This window comes from Pristiophorus japonicus, chromosome 9, assembly GCF_044704955.1.
Source record: "Pristiophorus japonicus isolate sPriJap1 chromosome 9, sPriJap1.hap1, whole genome shotgun sequence".
Lineage (NCBI taxonomy): Eukaryota > Metazoa > Chordata > Chondrichthyes > Pristiophoridae > Pristiophorus > Pristiophorus japonicus.
In genome coordinates, this window is record NC_091985.1 from 205,049,911 (window position 1) to 205,063,627 (window position 13,717).

A 13,717-nucleotide genomic window follows, 5' to 3' on the forward strand; every position below is an offset into this window, starting at 1 on the left:
TGTTAGATTTACACAGTCCTTGTCATTTTCTGATATGGGAGTGTGGGTCTTATCTGTGTCTGTCTGTTTTTGATATTTGTGTGTGGGTATTACTCTATCTCTCAGACTATGGTGTGTGAGTGTGAATTTTGCTCTGTATATAACAGTTTTCGGAGTGTGAGTTTGGATTTCACACTATACTTGTCAGTCTCTGGTATATGTGTGGATTGTATCTGTAAATTTCTGAGACTATGTCCCCTAGTTCCAGTTTCCTCTATGTGGAAATTGTGGATCCTCATTGCATCCACCTTGTCGAGCCCCCTCATTATTTTATATGTTTCAATAAGACCACCTCTCACTCTTCTGAACTCCAATGTGTATTGGCCCAACTTACTCAACCTCTCTTCATAAGTCAGCCCCTTCATCTCCGGAATCAACCTAGTGAATCTTATCTGAACAGCCTCCAGTGCAAGTATATCCTTTCTTAAATAAGGAGACCAAAACTGCATGCAGTACTCTAGGTATAGCCTCACCATACCTAGTTGTAGCAGGACTTCTCTGCTTTTATACTCCATCCCCCTTGCAATAAAGGCCAACATTCCATTTGCCTTCCTGATGACTTGCTGTACCTGCATTCTAACTTTTTGTGTTTCATGCACAAGGACCCCCAGGTCCTTCTGTACTGCAGCACTTTGCAATTTTTCTCCATTTAAATAATAATTTGCTTTTTTATGTTTTCTGCCAAAGCGGACAACCTCACACTTTCCCACATTATACCTGGGACGGACTCCACTTGGAATGTGCTGGGGTTAGGGTCCTGGCGAACCGAATAACTGGGGCAGCATGGAGAGCTTTAGTAATCAATGGTGGGCAGGGTTCAGGTGAGCAGAAACTTAAAATCTCAAAGAACAAGGTGAAGGCAATAGAGCAGGGTAGCATTGGGGGAACAAAAACAGAACAGGAAGGGACAGAATCTATAAACATAAGCATGTATCAGAAGCTGGGGCCATAGTAGGAGAAAAACCATGATGACTCTGCTTGACTGAATTATGCTTTTCCAAATGTCCTGCGACAAATGTTAGGCTAACTGGTCTGGTAACACTGTTGTGAAGTGCCTTGGGACATTGTACTACGTTAAAGGTGCTATATAAATAAAAGTTATCATTATAGGAAAGCTGCAGGTTTATGCGTTGCCACCGAGATTCACCGAGAGCACATGCATGGCCATCTTTGCAAAAGAGCAAAGTATGGGCGGGGCTACAGGGTCCCAGTGAACCCAGCCAGAGTCAGCACCTTCAGGGAGGAGAGGCAGAGGAACCAGTAAGTGTAGAACTGAACTCAGCCAGAGTCAGCACCTTCAGGGGAGGGGAACCAGTGGGTGTAGAACTGGACCCAGCCAGAGTCAGCACCTTCAGGGGAGGGGAACCAGTGAGTGTAGAACTGGACCCAGCCAGAGTCAGCACCTTCAGGGGAGGAGAGGGAGGGGAACCGTGTGTGTAGAACTGAACCCAGCCAGAGTCAGCACCTTCAGGGGAGGGGAACCAGTGAGTGTAGAACTGGACCCAGCCAGAGTCAGCACCTTCAGGGGAGGAGAGGGAGGGGAAACCGTGTGTGTAGAACTGGACCCAGCCAGAGTCAGCACCTTCAGGGGAGGGGAACCAGTGAGTGTGGGACTGAACCCAGACAGAGTTGGTGGTGAAAACTGGGAGCGGAGGACATGCTGCCTTCAGACATGCGATGTGTTTGAATTTCAGCACAGAGAGGACAGAGAGTGCGTAGGACGATGATTTACAGCTTTGGAGGAAGAATAAGGGGTAAGCCATTTAGGACTGAGATGAGGAGAAACTTCTTCACTCAGAGAGTTGTTAACCTGTGGAATTCTCTACCGCAGAGAGGTGATGATGCCAGTTCATTGGATATATTCAAGAGGGAGTTAGATATGGCTCTTACGGCTAAAGGGATCAAGGGGTATGGAGAGAAAGCAGGAAAGGGGTACTGAGGTGAATGATCAGCCATGATCTTATTGAATGGTGGTGCAGGCTCGAAGGGCCGAATGGCCTACTCCTGCACCTATTTTCTATGTTTCTATGTAACAAGAGAGGAAAAAATGTTCCATGGAATCTAGAATTGTGTGTTCTGAATTTCTGCCCTGTACTTGCAGAAATGATTTTTGTAAACTCCTTTTCCAAGGTCTTGGAAGGGGAGGATTTGCAGACGGGAAAATCAAACCAAACGGAATCACTCAATTCCCCCGGACCTGAATATCATCGGCCTTTCAATTTGGAAGGAGAAATATTTTCCAATTCTGTTTGTGGGAATAGATTTCAAACATCAGTGTGACTGGAAAAGCACCAAGACACACACACCCGAGTGAGAGTGTTCCAGTGCACTGACTGTGGAAAGAGCATTAACCAGTTACACAGCCTGTAAAAACATTGCACCATTCACAGCGGGGTGAAACGGTACATGTGTTCTGTTTGTGGCAAGGCTTCAACTGATCATCCAACCTGGAGAGACACAAGGACACCTGCACCATGGAGAAACCGTGGAAATGTGGGGATTGTGGGAAGAGATTCAGTTCCCCGTCTGATCTGGAAATTCATCGACGCAGTCACACCGGGGAGAGGCCGTTCACCTGCTCTGATTGTGGGAAGGGATTCAGTCGGTTATCCCACCTTCTAACTCAACAGCGAATTCACACTGGGGAGAGACCGTTCACCTGCTCTGAGTGTGGGAAAGGATTCACTGTGTCATCCCACCTGTTGACACACCAACAAGTTCACACTGGAGAGAGACCGTTCATCTGCTCTGTATGTGGGAAGGGATTCACTACCTCATCCATCCTGCTGATACACCAGCGAGTTCACACTGAGGAGAAGTCGTTCACCTGCTCCGTTTGTGGGGAGCGATTCGCTTGGTCATCCCACCTGCTGGCGCATCAGCGAGTTCACACTGTGGAGAGGCCATCCATCTGCTCACTGTGTGGGAAGGGATTCACTCAGTTATCCCACCTGCTGACACACCAGCGCATTCACACTGGGGAGAGGCTATTCACCTGCACTGAGTGTGGGAAGGGATTCACTCAGTCATCCCACCTGCTGATACACCAGCGAGTTCACACTGGGGAGAGACCGTTCACCTGTTCTGTGTGTGGGAAGCGATTCACTCGATCATTCCACCTACTGAGACACCAGCGAGTTCACAAGTGACTGCAGGGTTTGGCTACTACTGTTATCCCAGACTGAATCGTGTTCATTCTGACCATTGGGGTTTCTTTCTGCTGATATTGATTACCCTATAACTGGGCTGGAGTTTAATATTCTGGATATTTGACCAATTAAACAACGGGAAATGGGTCAGATAAAAATAATACTAATTGTGTTTGCATCTCATCATCATAGGCAATCCCTCGGAATCGAGGAGGACTTGCTTCCATTCCCAAAGTGAGTTCTTTGATGGTTGAACAGTCCAATATGAGAGCCACAGACCCTGTTACAGATGGGACAGACATTTGTCGAGAGAATGGTTCGGTGGGGCTGGTTTGCCACTGCCTGTGCTTGGCCTCTTCATGCTCTTTGCGTTGAAACTCGAAGAGCTCAACACCCTCCCGGATGTACTTTCTCCACCTCGGGCGGTCTGCCGCCGGGGTCTCCCAGGTGTCAGTGGTGATGTCGCACTTTAACAAAGAGGCTTTGAGGGTGTCCTTATAACGTTTTTGCTGTCCTCCTTTGGCTCGTTTACCATGAAGGAGCTCCGCATAAAGCATTTGCTTAGGGAGTCTCGTATCTGGCATGAGTACTATGTGGCCTGCCCAGCGAAGCTGATCGAGTGTGGTCAGTACTGGGGATGTTAGCCTGGTCAAGGAACACTGATGTTGGTGCGCCTGTCCTCCCAGGGGATTTGCAGGATCTTGTGGAGACATCTATACTTCACTCTTTAAAGGGATTTCTTCAAGTACTGAAAGCTGCAACAAATTGAGCTAAACTTTGTTAAACAATTGATAAAATTAATGGAATCTGCAAGTTGGCTTTGAATTTCTCTGGGATGGCGCTGGACATGATGTGCCTTGAAATACCTCCTGTGTCCAGTAGATGATGCTGTCCCTCAAATTAACTCCGACTGAGAGGAGCGTGACTGCCCCCTCGAGCAGGAGGAACGAGAGCAGCTCCGGGTCATACACTGCACCCCACAGGGACATCACACACTGCCCCCTTCCTGGGGCAGCTCAGGGTCAGGTACTGAACATACTGCCCCCCACAGAGACATCACTCACTGCCCCCCACCCTGGGGCAGCTCAGGGTCAGACACAGCATCCCACAGGGACATCACACATTGCCCCCTCCCTGGGGCAGATCAGAGTCAGACCTTGGAGTGGGAAAGGGAGGATGCAGTTGTCGTGGACCATGTAGGAACCAACGACATAGGTAGGACTAGGTTCTGCTGAAAGAGATGGAGGAGTTGGGGTCCAAATGAAAAAGCTGAACCTCAAAGGTAATAATCTCTGGATTGTTACTTGAACCCCACACCAATTGTTACAGGGATGAGCAGATTAGAACATTAAATGCATGGTTCAAAGAGTGGTGTGGGAGGCAGGGGTTTTTCTTTACAGACACTGGCACCAGCACTGGGCAAAGAGGGAGCTGTTCCCTTGCCATGGGTTCCACTTGAGCTGGGCAGGAACCAGTGTCCTGGCGAATCGAATAACTAAGGTAGTAAACAGGGCTTTAAACTATTGAAGGCGGGGTGGGGAGATCCAGGAAAGTACAGCACGGTTTAGATCGAGAGAAAAAGCAACAAGACATGTCAAGGCTCTAAAGCTGAGTTTTGGATAACAATAAGCAGAGTGGGTCAGGAAGAGACAGAGAGAGTAACAAAGGTAATAAGGCATTACGGACTAAGGAGACATCAAGAAAAAATAGAAGAAAGTCAAAGCTAAAGGCACTATATCTTAATGGACAAAGAATTCTCAACAAAATAGCTGAATTAGTAGAACAGATAGAAATTAATAGGTTTGATCTAATAGCCATTATGGAGACGTGATTGCAAAGTGACCACGGTTGGGAACTAAATATTTCAGGATACATAACATTTAGAAGAGATGGTAAAATAGAAAAGGAGAGGAGGAAGCCCTGATAATAAAGGATGGGATAAAGACAGTAGAGGGAAAGGATCTTAGCTCGGGAAATCAAGAATCAGTTTGGGTGGAGCTAAAAAACAGCAAGGGGCAGAAAACATTGGTAGGCGTTGTTTATAGGCCCCCAAACCGTAGTGGTAATGTAGGGCACAGTATAAATCAGGAAATTAGAGGTGCATGTAACAAAGGTAATACAATAATCATGGGGGACTTTAATCTGCATACAGACTGTGGAAACCAAATTTGCAGTAATAGTGTGGAGGACGAATTAATGGAAGGTATACAAGATGGTTTTCTAGATCAGTATGTTGAGGAACCAACTAGAGAACAGGTTATTTTAGATCTAGTATTGTGCAATAAGAAAGGGTTAATTAATAATGTTATAGTAAAGGGGCCCTTAGGGAAGAGTGACTATAATATGATAGAATTTTACATTAAGTTTGAAAGTGATTTAGTTAAATCTGAAACTTGGGTCTTAAATCTAAACAAAGGAAACTATGTAGGTATGAGGGGAGAGTTGGTTAAGGTTGATTGGGAAACTACATTAAAAGGTATGATGGTAGAAAAGCAATGGCTATCACTTGAAGAATTAATACATAATTTACAACAAACACACATTCCTTTTTGGCACAAAAATCCCACAGGAATAGTGGTCCAACTGTGGCCAACAAGAGAAGTTAAAGATAGTATTAGATGACAGAAAGATGCTTAGAATGTTGCCAAAAAGAGCAGTAAGCCTGAGGATTGGGAAGATTTTGGAATTCAGCAAAGGAGGACCAGGAAATTGATAAAGAAAGGGAAAATAGAATATGAAAGTAAACTAGTGAGAGACAAAATAACAGACTGCAAATGCTTCTATAGGTATGTAAAAAGGAAAAGTTTAGTAAAAGTAAATGTGTTTCCCCTACAGGAGACAGGAGAAATTATAATGGGAACAAGGAAATGGCAGAGAAATTAAATGCATATTTTATGTCTGTCTTCATGGAAAGTGGTGCAAAAAACTTGCTGGATCTACTGGAGAACCCAGGGTCTAGCGAGAATGAGGAACTGAAATAAATTAATATTAATCAAAAATGATACAGGAGAAATTAATGGGACTGGAAGCCGATAAAATCCCTGGACCTGATAGCCTACATCCTAGGTATTGAAAAGGGTAGCTATGGAACTAGTGGATGCATTGGTTGTCATCTTCCAAAATTCCATAGAGTCTAGAATGGTTCCTGTGGTTTGGAAGATAGCAAATGTAAGAGCTATTTAAGAAAGGAGAGAAGAGAGAAAGCGGGGAACTACAGAGCAGTTAACCTGACATCAGTAGTAGGGAAAAGCTCGATTCTATTATTAACAACATGGTAACATGCACTTAGAGAATAATAGGATTGGGCAGAGTCAACAATTCGGTCGGCTGCAGCGATCTTCCAGAGAAACATGGAGAGCCTACTCAAGTCGGTACCAAGCACGGTGGTTTTTCAGGATGAAATATTGGTCACGGGCCGGGACACCGTCGAGCACCTACAAAACCTGGCGGAGGTCCTCCAGCGACTGGATCGCGTAGGGCTGTAGCTGAAGAGGTCAAAATGCATCTTCATGGCAACAGAAGTGCAGTTTTTGGGGAGAAAGATTGCGGCAGATGGCATTCGGCCCACATACGCCAAGACAGAGGCTATCAGAACGTCATGGAGCTGCGGTCGTTCCTGGGGCTCCTCAACTATTTTGGTAACTTCCTACCGGTGTTAAGCATCCTCTTAGAGCCCCTACATGTGTTGTTGCATAAAGGTGAGAATTGGGTATGGGGAAAAAAACAAGTAATTGCTTTTGAGAAAGCCAGAAACATTTTATGCTCCAACAAGCTGCTTGTACTGTATAACCCATGTAAAAGACTTGTGCTATCATGTGATGGGTCATCGTACGGAGTCGGGTGTGTATTACAACAAGCTAACGTTGCGGGCAAATTTCAACTAGTCGCGTATGCCTCCAGGAGCTGGTCTAAGGACGAGAGGGCCTACAACATGATTGAGAAAGTGGTATTAGAGTGTGTGTTCGAGGTAAAGAAAATGCATCAGTGGCAGTTTGGTCTCAAATTTGAGCTGGAAACCAATCACAAGCCCCTCATATCCCTGTTCACTGAAAACAAGGAGATAAATACTAATGCCTCAACCCACATACAAAGGTGGGCACTCACGCTATCAGCGTATAACTATACCATCCGCCACAGTCCAGGCATCGAGAACTGTGCAGATGCTCTCAGTTGGCTACCATTGTCCACCACGGGGGTGAAAATGGCACAACCTGCAAACTTGTTGATGGTGGCGCTGCCCGCAGACTTGTTGATGGTCATGGAAGCGTTTGAAAATGATGAATCACCTGTCATGTCCCGCCAGATTAGGACTTGGACCAGCCAAGATCCTCTGCTGTCCCTAGTCAAAAAACTGTGTACTGCATGAGAGCTGGGCCAGCATCCCCATTGAAATGCAAGAGCTAATCAAGCCATTCCAGCAACGAAAGGACAAGCTACCCATTCAGGGCAGGGAGACGTTCATCTCGGATCTCCACAGCACACACCCGGGAATAGTAATGATGAAAGCAATAGCCACATCCCACGTGTGGTGGCCAGGTATCGACTCTGACTTAGAGAACTGTGTACGGCAATGCCGCATGTGTGCTCAGTTGAAGAACGTGCCCAGAGAGGCATCACTAAGTTTGTGGTCCTGACCCTCCAGGCCATGGTCGAGGATCCATGTCGACTATGCGGGCCCGTTTCTCGGTAAAACGTTCCTGGTGGTGGTGGATGCTTTTTAAAATGGATTGAATGTGAAATAATGTCGGGAAGCACTGCCACCGCCACCATGGAAAGCCTGAGGGCCATGTTTGCCATCCACAGCGGGCCATGTTTCACCAGTGCCGAATTTAAAGAATTCATGACCTGCAATGGGATCAAACATGTCACCTCGGCCCCGTTTAAACCAGCCTCCAATGGGCAGGCAGAGCGGGCAGTACAAACAATCGAACAGAGCCATAAACGAGTCACAGAAGGCTCACTCCAAACTCGCCTGTCCCAAGTACTGCTCAGCTACCGCACGAGACCCCACTTGCTCACGGGGGTGCCCCCGGCTGAACTACTCATGAAAAGGACACTTAAAACCAGACTCTCGCTGGTTCACCCCAACCTGCATGATCAGGTAGAGAGCAGGCAGCAGCAACAAAATGTAAACGATGGTCACGCCATTGTGTCATGGGAAATTGATCTGAATGACCCTGTGTATGTGCTAAACTATGGACATGGTCCCAAGTGGATCGTGGGCACAGTGATAGCCAAAGAAGGGAGCAGGGTGTTTGTAGTCAACTTAGACAATGGATAAATTTGCAGAAAGCACCTGCACCAAACGAGGCTGTGGTTCACAGACTGCTCTGAACAGCCCACATCAGGCACCACCTTTTTCGAGCCCACAACACACACCCAAAGGATCAACGACACCAGCCCGGACCAGGAAATTGAACCCATCATGCCCAACAGCCCAGCAAGGCCAGGCTCACCCAGCAGCCCTGCAGGGCCAACAACACGCCAGCCCAGCGAGGGCTCAGCCAACACACCAGAACAGACATTTGTACCGAGGCGGTCCACCAGGGAAAGAAAGGCTCCCGACCGCCTCACCTTGTAAATAGTTTTCACTTTGACTTTGGGGAGGAGTGATGTTGTGTATCTGTAAAGCATGCACTCCCATGTTCCGCCACCAGGGAGTGCATCCCCTGAAATCCCAAGGGATCCCAGCATCCCTTGGGAGCACTGTATATAAGCCGGCCCCTAAGGCCTGTTCGTCACTCTGGAGTGTCTTAATAAAGACTGAGGTCATGTTACTTTAACCTCCCTGTGTGCAGTCTCATCTATGTTAGGAAATGTTTAACTGCACATCGAAGTATTTTTTAAATGTGGTGAGTGTTCCTGCCTCTACCACCCTTTCAGGCAGTGAGTTCCAGAGCCCCACCACCCTCTGGGCAAATCAATTTCCCCTCATATTTCCTCTAAACCTCATACCAATTACTTTAAATCTATGCCCCCTGGTTGTTGACCACCTCTGCCAAGGGAAACAGGTCCTTCCTATCCACTCTATCCAGGCTCCAGATAACTTTATAAACCTCAATCAGGTCTCCCCTCAGCCTCCTCTGTTCCAAAGAAAACAGTCCCAGCACCTCCAATATTTCCTCATAGCCAAAATTTTCCAGTCCAGGCAACATTCTTGTAAATCTTCTCCACACCCTTTCCAGTGCACTCACATCTTTCCTGTAATATGGTGACAAGAACTACACGCAGTACTCCAGCTGCAGCCTAACCAGTGTTTTGTACAGTTCAAGCATACCTCCCTGCTCTTGTATTCAATGCCACGACTTATAAAGGTAAGTATTCCATATGCCTTCGTAACCACCATATCTACCTGGCCTGCTACCTTCAGGTATCTGTGGTCCTGCACTCCAAGGTCCCTTTGTTCCTCTACACTTTTGAGTGTCGTGCCATTTAATGTATATTCCCTTGCCTTGTTAGATCTCCCCAAATGCATTACCTCACACTTATCCTGATTGAATTCCATTTAACACTGTTCTTCCCACCTGACCAGTACATTGATATCTTCCAGCAGTCCGTAGCTTTCTTCTTCATTATCAGCCACACAGCCTATTTTAGTGTCAAGTGCAAACTTCTTAATCATACTCCCAACATTTAAGTCTAAGTCATTGATATATATTGTTAAGAACATGACAAATGGAATATAATGTTGTCCACTTTGGTAGGAAACACAGAACAACAGAGTATTTTTAAATGGTGGGAGATTGGGAAATGTTGGCGTTCAGAGGGACCTGGGTGCCCCTTGTACATGAATAACTGAAAGTTAACACACAGGTACAGCAAGCAATTAATAAAGCAAATGGTATTTTGGCCTTTATTACGAGAGGATTTGAGTATAAGAGTAAAGATGTTTTACTGTAATTATATAGGGCCCTGGTGAGACTGGACCTGGAGTATTGTGTACAGTTTTGGTCCCCTTATTTAAGGAAGGATATACTTGCCATAGAGGGAGTGCAACAGAGGTTCACCAAACTGATGCCCTGAAAATGGGGATCGTCCTATCACGAGAGATTGAGTGGATTAGGCCTATATTATCTAGAGTTCAGTAGTTTGAAACATACAAAATTCTTACCGAGCTTCCAGTCGCCTGTCACTTTAATTCTCCACTCCACTCCCACTCTGACCTCTCCATCCTTGGTCTCCAACAAAGCTCAACGCAAGCTTGAGGAATAGCACCTCATCTTTCGTTTAGGCACTTTACAGCCCTCTGGACTTAACATCGAGTTCAACAATTTCACAGTGTAACCGCTGCCAATTTTTGGCTCCCTCCCACCTCCCACCGCGCCCCACCCCCCACCCAGCCAGAGCCTGTTTTGTTTCCTTTCCCCTTGTCGCTGATTGGATTTTTTGAGGAGGTAACCAAGAGGGTTGATGAGGGTAGTGCATACGATGTAGTACATATGGACTTTAGCAAGGCATTTAATAAGGTCCCACATGGTATACTGGTCATGAAGGTTAAAGCCCTTGGGATCCAGGGCAAAGAAGCAAGTTGGATCCAAAATTGGCCGCGCTGGCCGACAAAGAGCCGCACAGCCCTTGGGCAGCAGCCCTAAAGGTTACATATAAGCCTATGAACAATGACAGAAAGGCAAAGAGTACCCAGCCCAATCAGTACACCACACACAACTGCGCTATTTCTTATACTGAAACATTCCACACTCCACCCCCAATGCCATGTGATCTCCTGGGAGAGGCGAAAACCAGATAAAAATCCAGGCCAATTTAGGGAAAAAAAATGAGAAAATTCCTCTCCGACCCATCCAGGTGATCAAAACTAGTCCAGATCATCACCCTGGCAGTATTCTATTCACTGCAGTACTTATCATTATATCTGCACCATCCAACAAAAGGTCATCCAGTCTAATCCCAATTACCAGCTCTAGGTCCGTAACCCTGCAGGTTACTGCACTTTAAGTGCCTATCCAACCATCTCTTAAAAGTGGTGAGGGTTTGTGCATCCACCATTCTTCCAGGCAACGAGTTCCAGATCCCCACAACCCTCTGCGTAAAGAAGCCCCCTCTCAAATCCCCTCTAAAGCTTCCACCAACCACCTTAAAACTTTACCCTCTCGTTATAGACTCCTCCACCAATGGAAATAGGCTCTTACTATCCACTATGTCCAGGCCTCTCAATATTTTGTACACCTCAATGAGGTCTGCTCTCAATCTCCTCTGTTCTAATGAGAACAAACCAACCCAGCCTATCCAATCTGTCCTCATAACTAAGATTCTCCATTCTAGGCAGCATCCTAGTAAATCTCCTCTGCTCCCTCTCTAGTGCAATCACATCCTTCCTATAATACGGCAACCAGAACTGCACGCAGTACTCCAGCTGTGGCCTAATCAAAGTATTATACCATTTAAACATAACTTCCCTGCTCTTATATTCTGTGCCTCGACCAATAAAGGCAAGTATTCCATATGCCTTCTTAACCACCTTCTCCGCCTGACCTGCTACTTTCAGGGATCTGTGGACAAGCACTCCAAGGTCCTTTTGTTCATCTACACTATTAAGTGGCCTACCGCTTAATGTTGATACTCTTTCTTTATCAGCCCTCCAAAAGTACATTACCTCACACTTCTCTGAATTAAATTCCATTTGCCACTGCTCTGCCCACCTGACCAGTAGATTGATAGCCTCCTGCAGCCCATGACTTTCCTCTTCATTATAACCACACAGCCAATTTTAGTGTTGTCCGCAAACTTCTTAATCATACTCCCTATATTCAAATCTAAATCGTTGATATATAAAGCACAAAAAGCAAGGGCCCCAGTACTGAGCCTTGCGAAACCCCACTGGAAACATCCTTCCAGTCACAAAAACATCCATTAATCATTACCCTTTGCCACTGGACCAAGACCTAGCTCTGTCAAGCCCGTGTGGTGGCTGGTGTGCAACATTCAGCACACGTTAATCCACACACAGGCATCTTCCACCCCCTCAATTGGAGTTCAGGACTGGAACATCGGGTCCTTCATTGAAACATCTGTGACCTTGTGTGGAAGCAAGTCATCCTGGTTGAAGGGACCGCCTATGATGATGATGAAAGGAAAGCTCCGGGTCTGTATGGTGCCATTGTGACACATCGAGACGTACCGCGCATGCGCGTCCATCTGTGCACAACAACAATGTCTTCCCCGCCCGCGCATGCTCAGACAGTGAGGGAGATCCGGGCTCAGCCCCTCCCACTGGGAGCTGCAATCTCCGCCCCTCACACACTCCGATTGGTTGGAGGACCAACCGCCCGCTCGGTCCTCCAGTCCCACCCCCGCTCTTCCCATTGGTTGGGAGCTGCCGTCAATCACCCGGGCAGTGTGAGCTGAGCATGTGCGGGCTGCGGGAGGTTGAGTGGCGACAGCGGGTGAGAGATGGGCGGAGGGAGGGAGCAGGTTAATAAACCCCGCGGGTTTCACATACACCGAGTGTGGGCCCAGGCCCGAGAGACAACACTCTGCATTATCCGCTTCACACACACCCGGTGCTGGCCTTAGGCCCCGAACAAGAACCTGCGGCTCCGGCCTTTCCCCGAGAGGGGTCCCCGGCAGTTGCGGGGCTTTCTCCCGGTGACAGGCCCCGGGGGGCAGCAGGGCGCATGCGCGGCCTTTCCCTGGGCCAGGAACCAGGAGGAGAGAATGTTGTGAGTCTCTATCCTGGACTCACAGTCAGGGCTTTTGTAAACTGCTGTTCCAGGCTGGGGTTTAACATTCTGCATAAATAGCCGATTGGCTTATCGGGCCGCAGTGTTTGTTTCAGAACCGCTGTCTGATCTGTCCCCTTAATCAAGGGATGGTTAGGGATTAAAAAGAAGATATTCGTGTGGAGGCAGAGGGCATGGTTGAGGTTTTAAATGAGTACATTGCTTCTGTCTTCACTACAGAAGAGGATTCTGCCAATGTAGCAGTAAACAAGATAGTATCGATATTACTTGGGATAAGAATTATCAGATTGTGGGTGCAGGGGATGGATTGGTCCTGTGGGTGGGTTTAGAAGCTTTATGAACACCTGGTGTGGGCCTGAGGTGCCAAATAAGAGCCCACGGGGCCCATCAGTGACCGCCCGGGTGAGCGGGCTCACAGGCCGCCAGCTTGGACAGGGCGGGGCTCACTGCGATTGGGCAGGAACAAAGAGTGGGCGGGGCTTCAGGGTCTCTGTCACTTTGATTGGACGACATGTTTCTCCTCATATTAGTGGCCCCTGAAAGGGAGCCTTGTTCTGATTCTTGTCTGGTGACCCTGGGGCAACACAGTATCACCCTATTGGTTCATCAAAATAAGCCCAGTGTCCAGGAGAGAAAATCATCAGTTCATTGCTTTTATTCTCATTCTACACTCAGGGGCTGTAGAGCTGAATCCAGCCAGAGTAGAGCGAGGGAGAAAACTGGGAGCGGAGGATAAAATGATGGAGATGGTGCAATGGGTTTGGAGTTTAGCACAGGAAGGAGGGAGAGTGTGTGGGATGGGGATTTACAGCTTTGGGGGAACAAGAGAGT

General features: G+C 47.2%; 1 pseudogene; it reads left to right on the forward strand.

Moving 5' to 3' along the window:
• LOC139273480 (zinc finger protein 850-like) overlaps positions 1-13,717 on the forward strand; it is a 254,673-nt pseudogene that overhangs the window by 212,951 nt on the left and 28,005 nt on the right.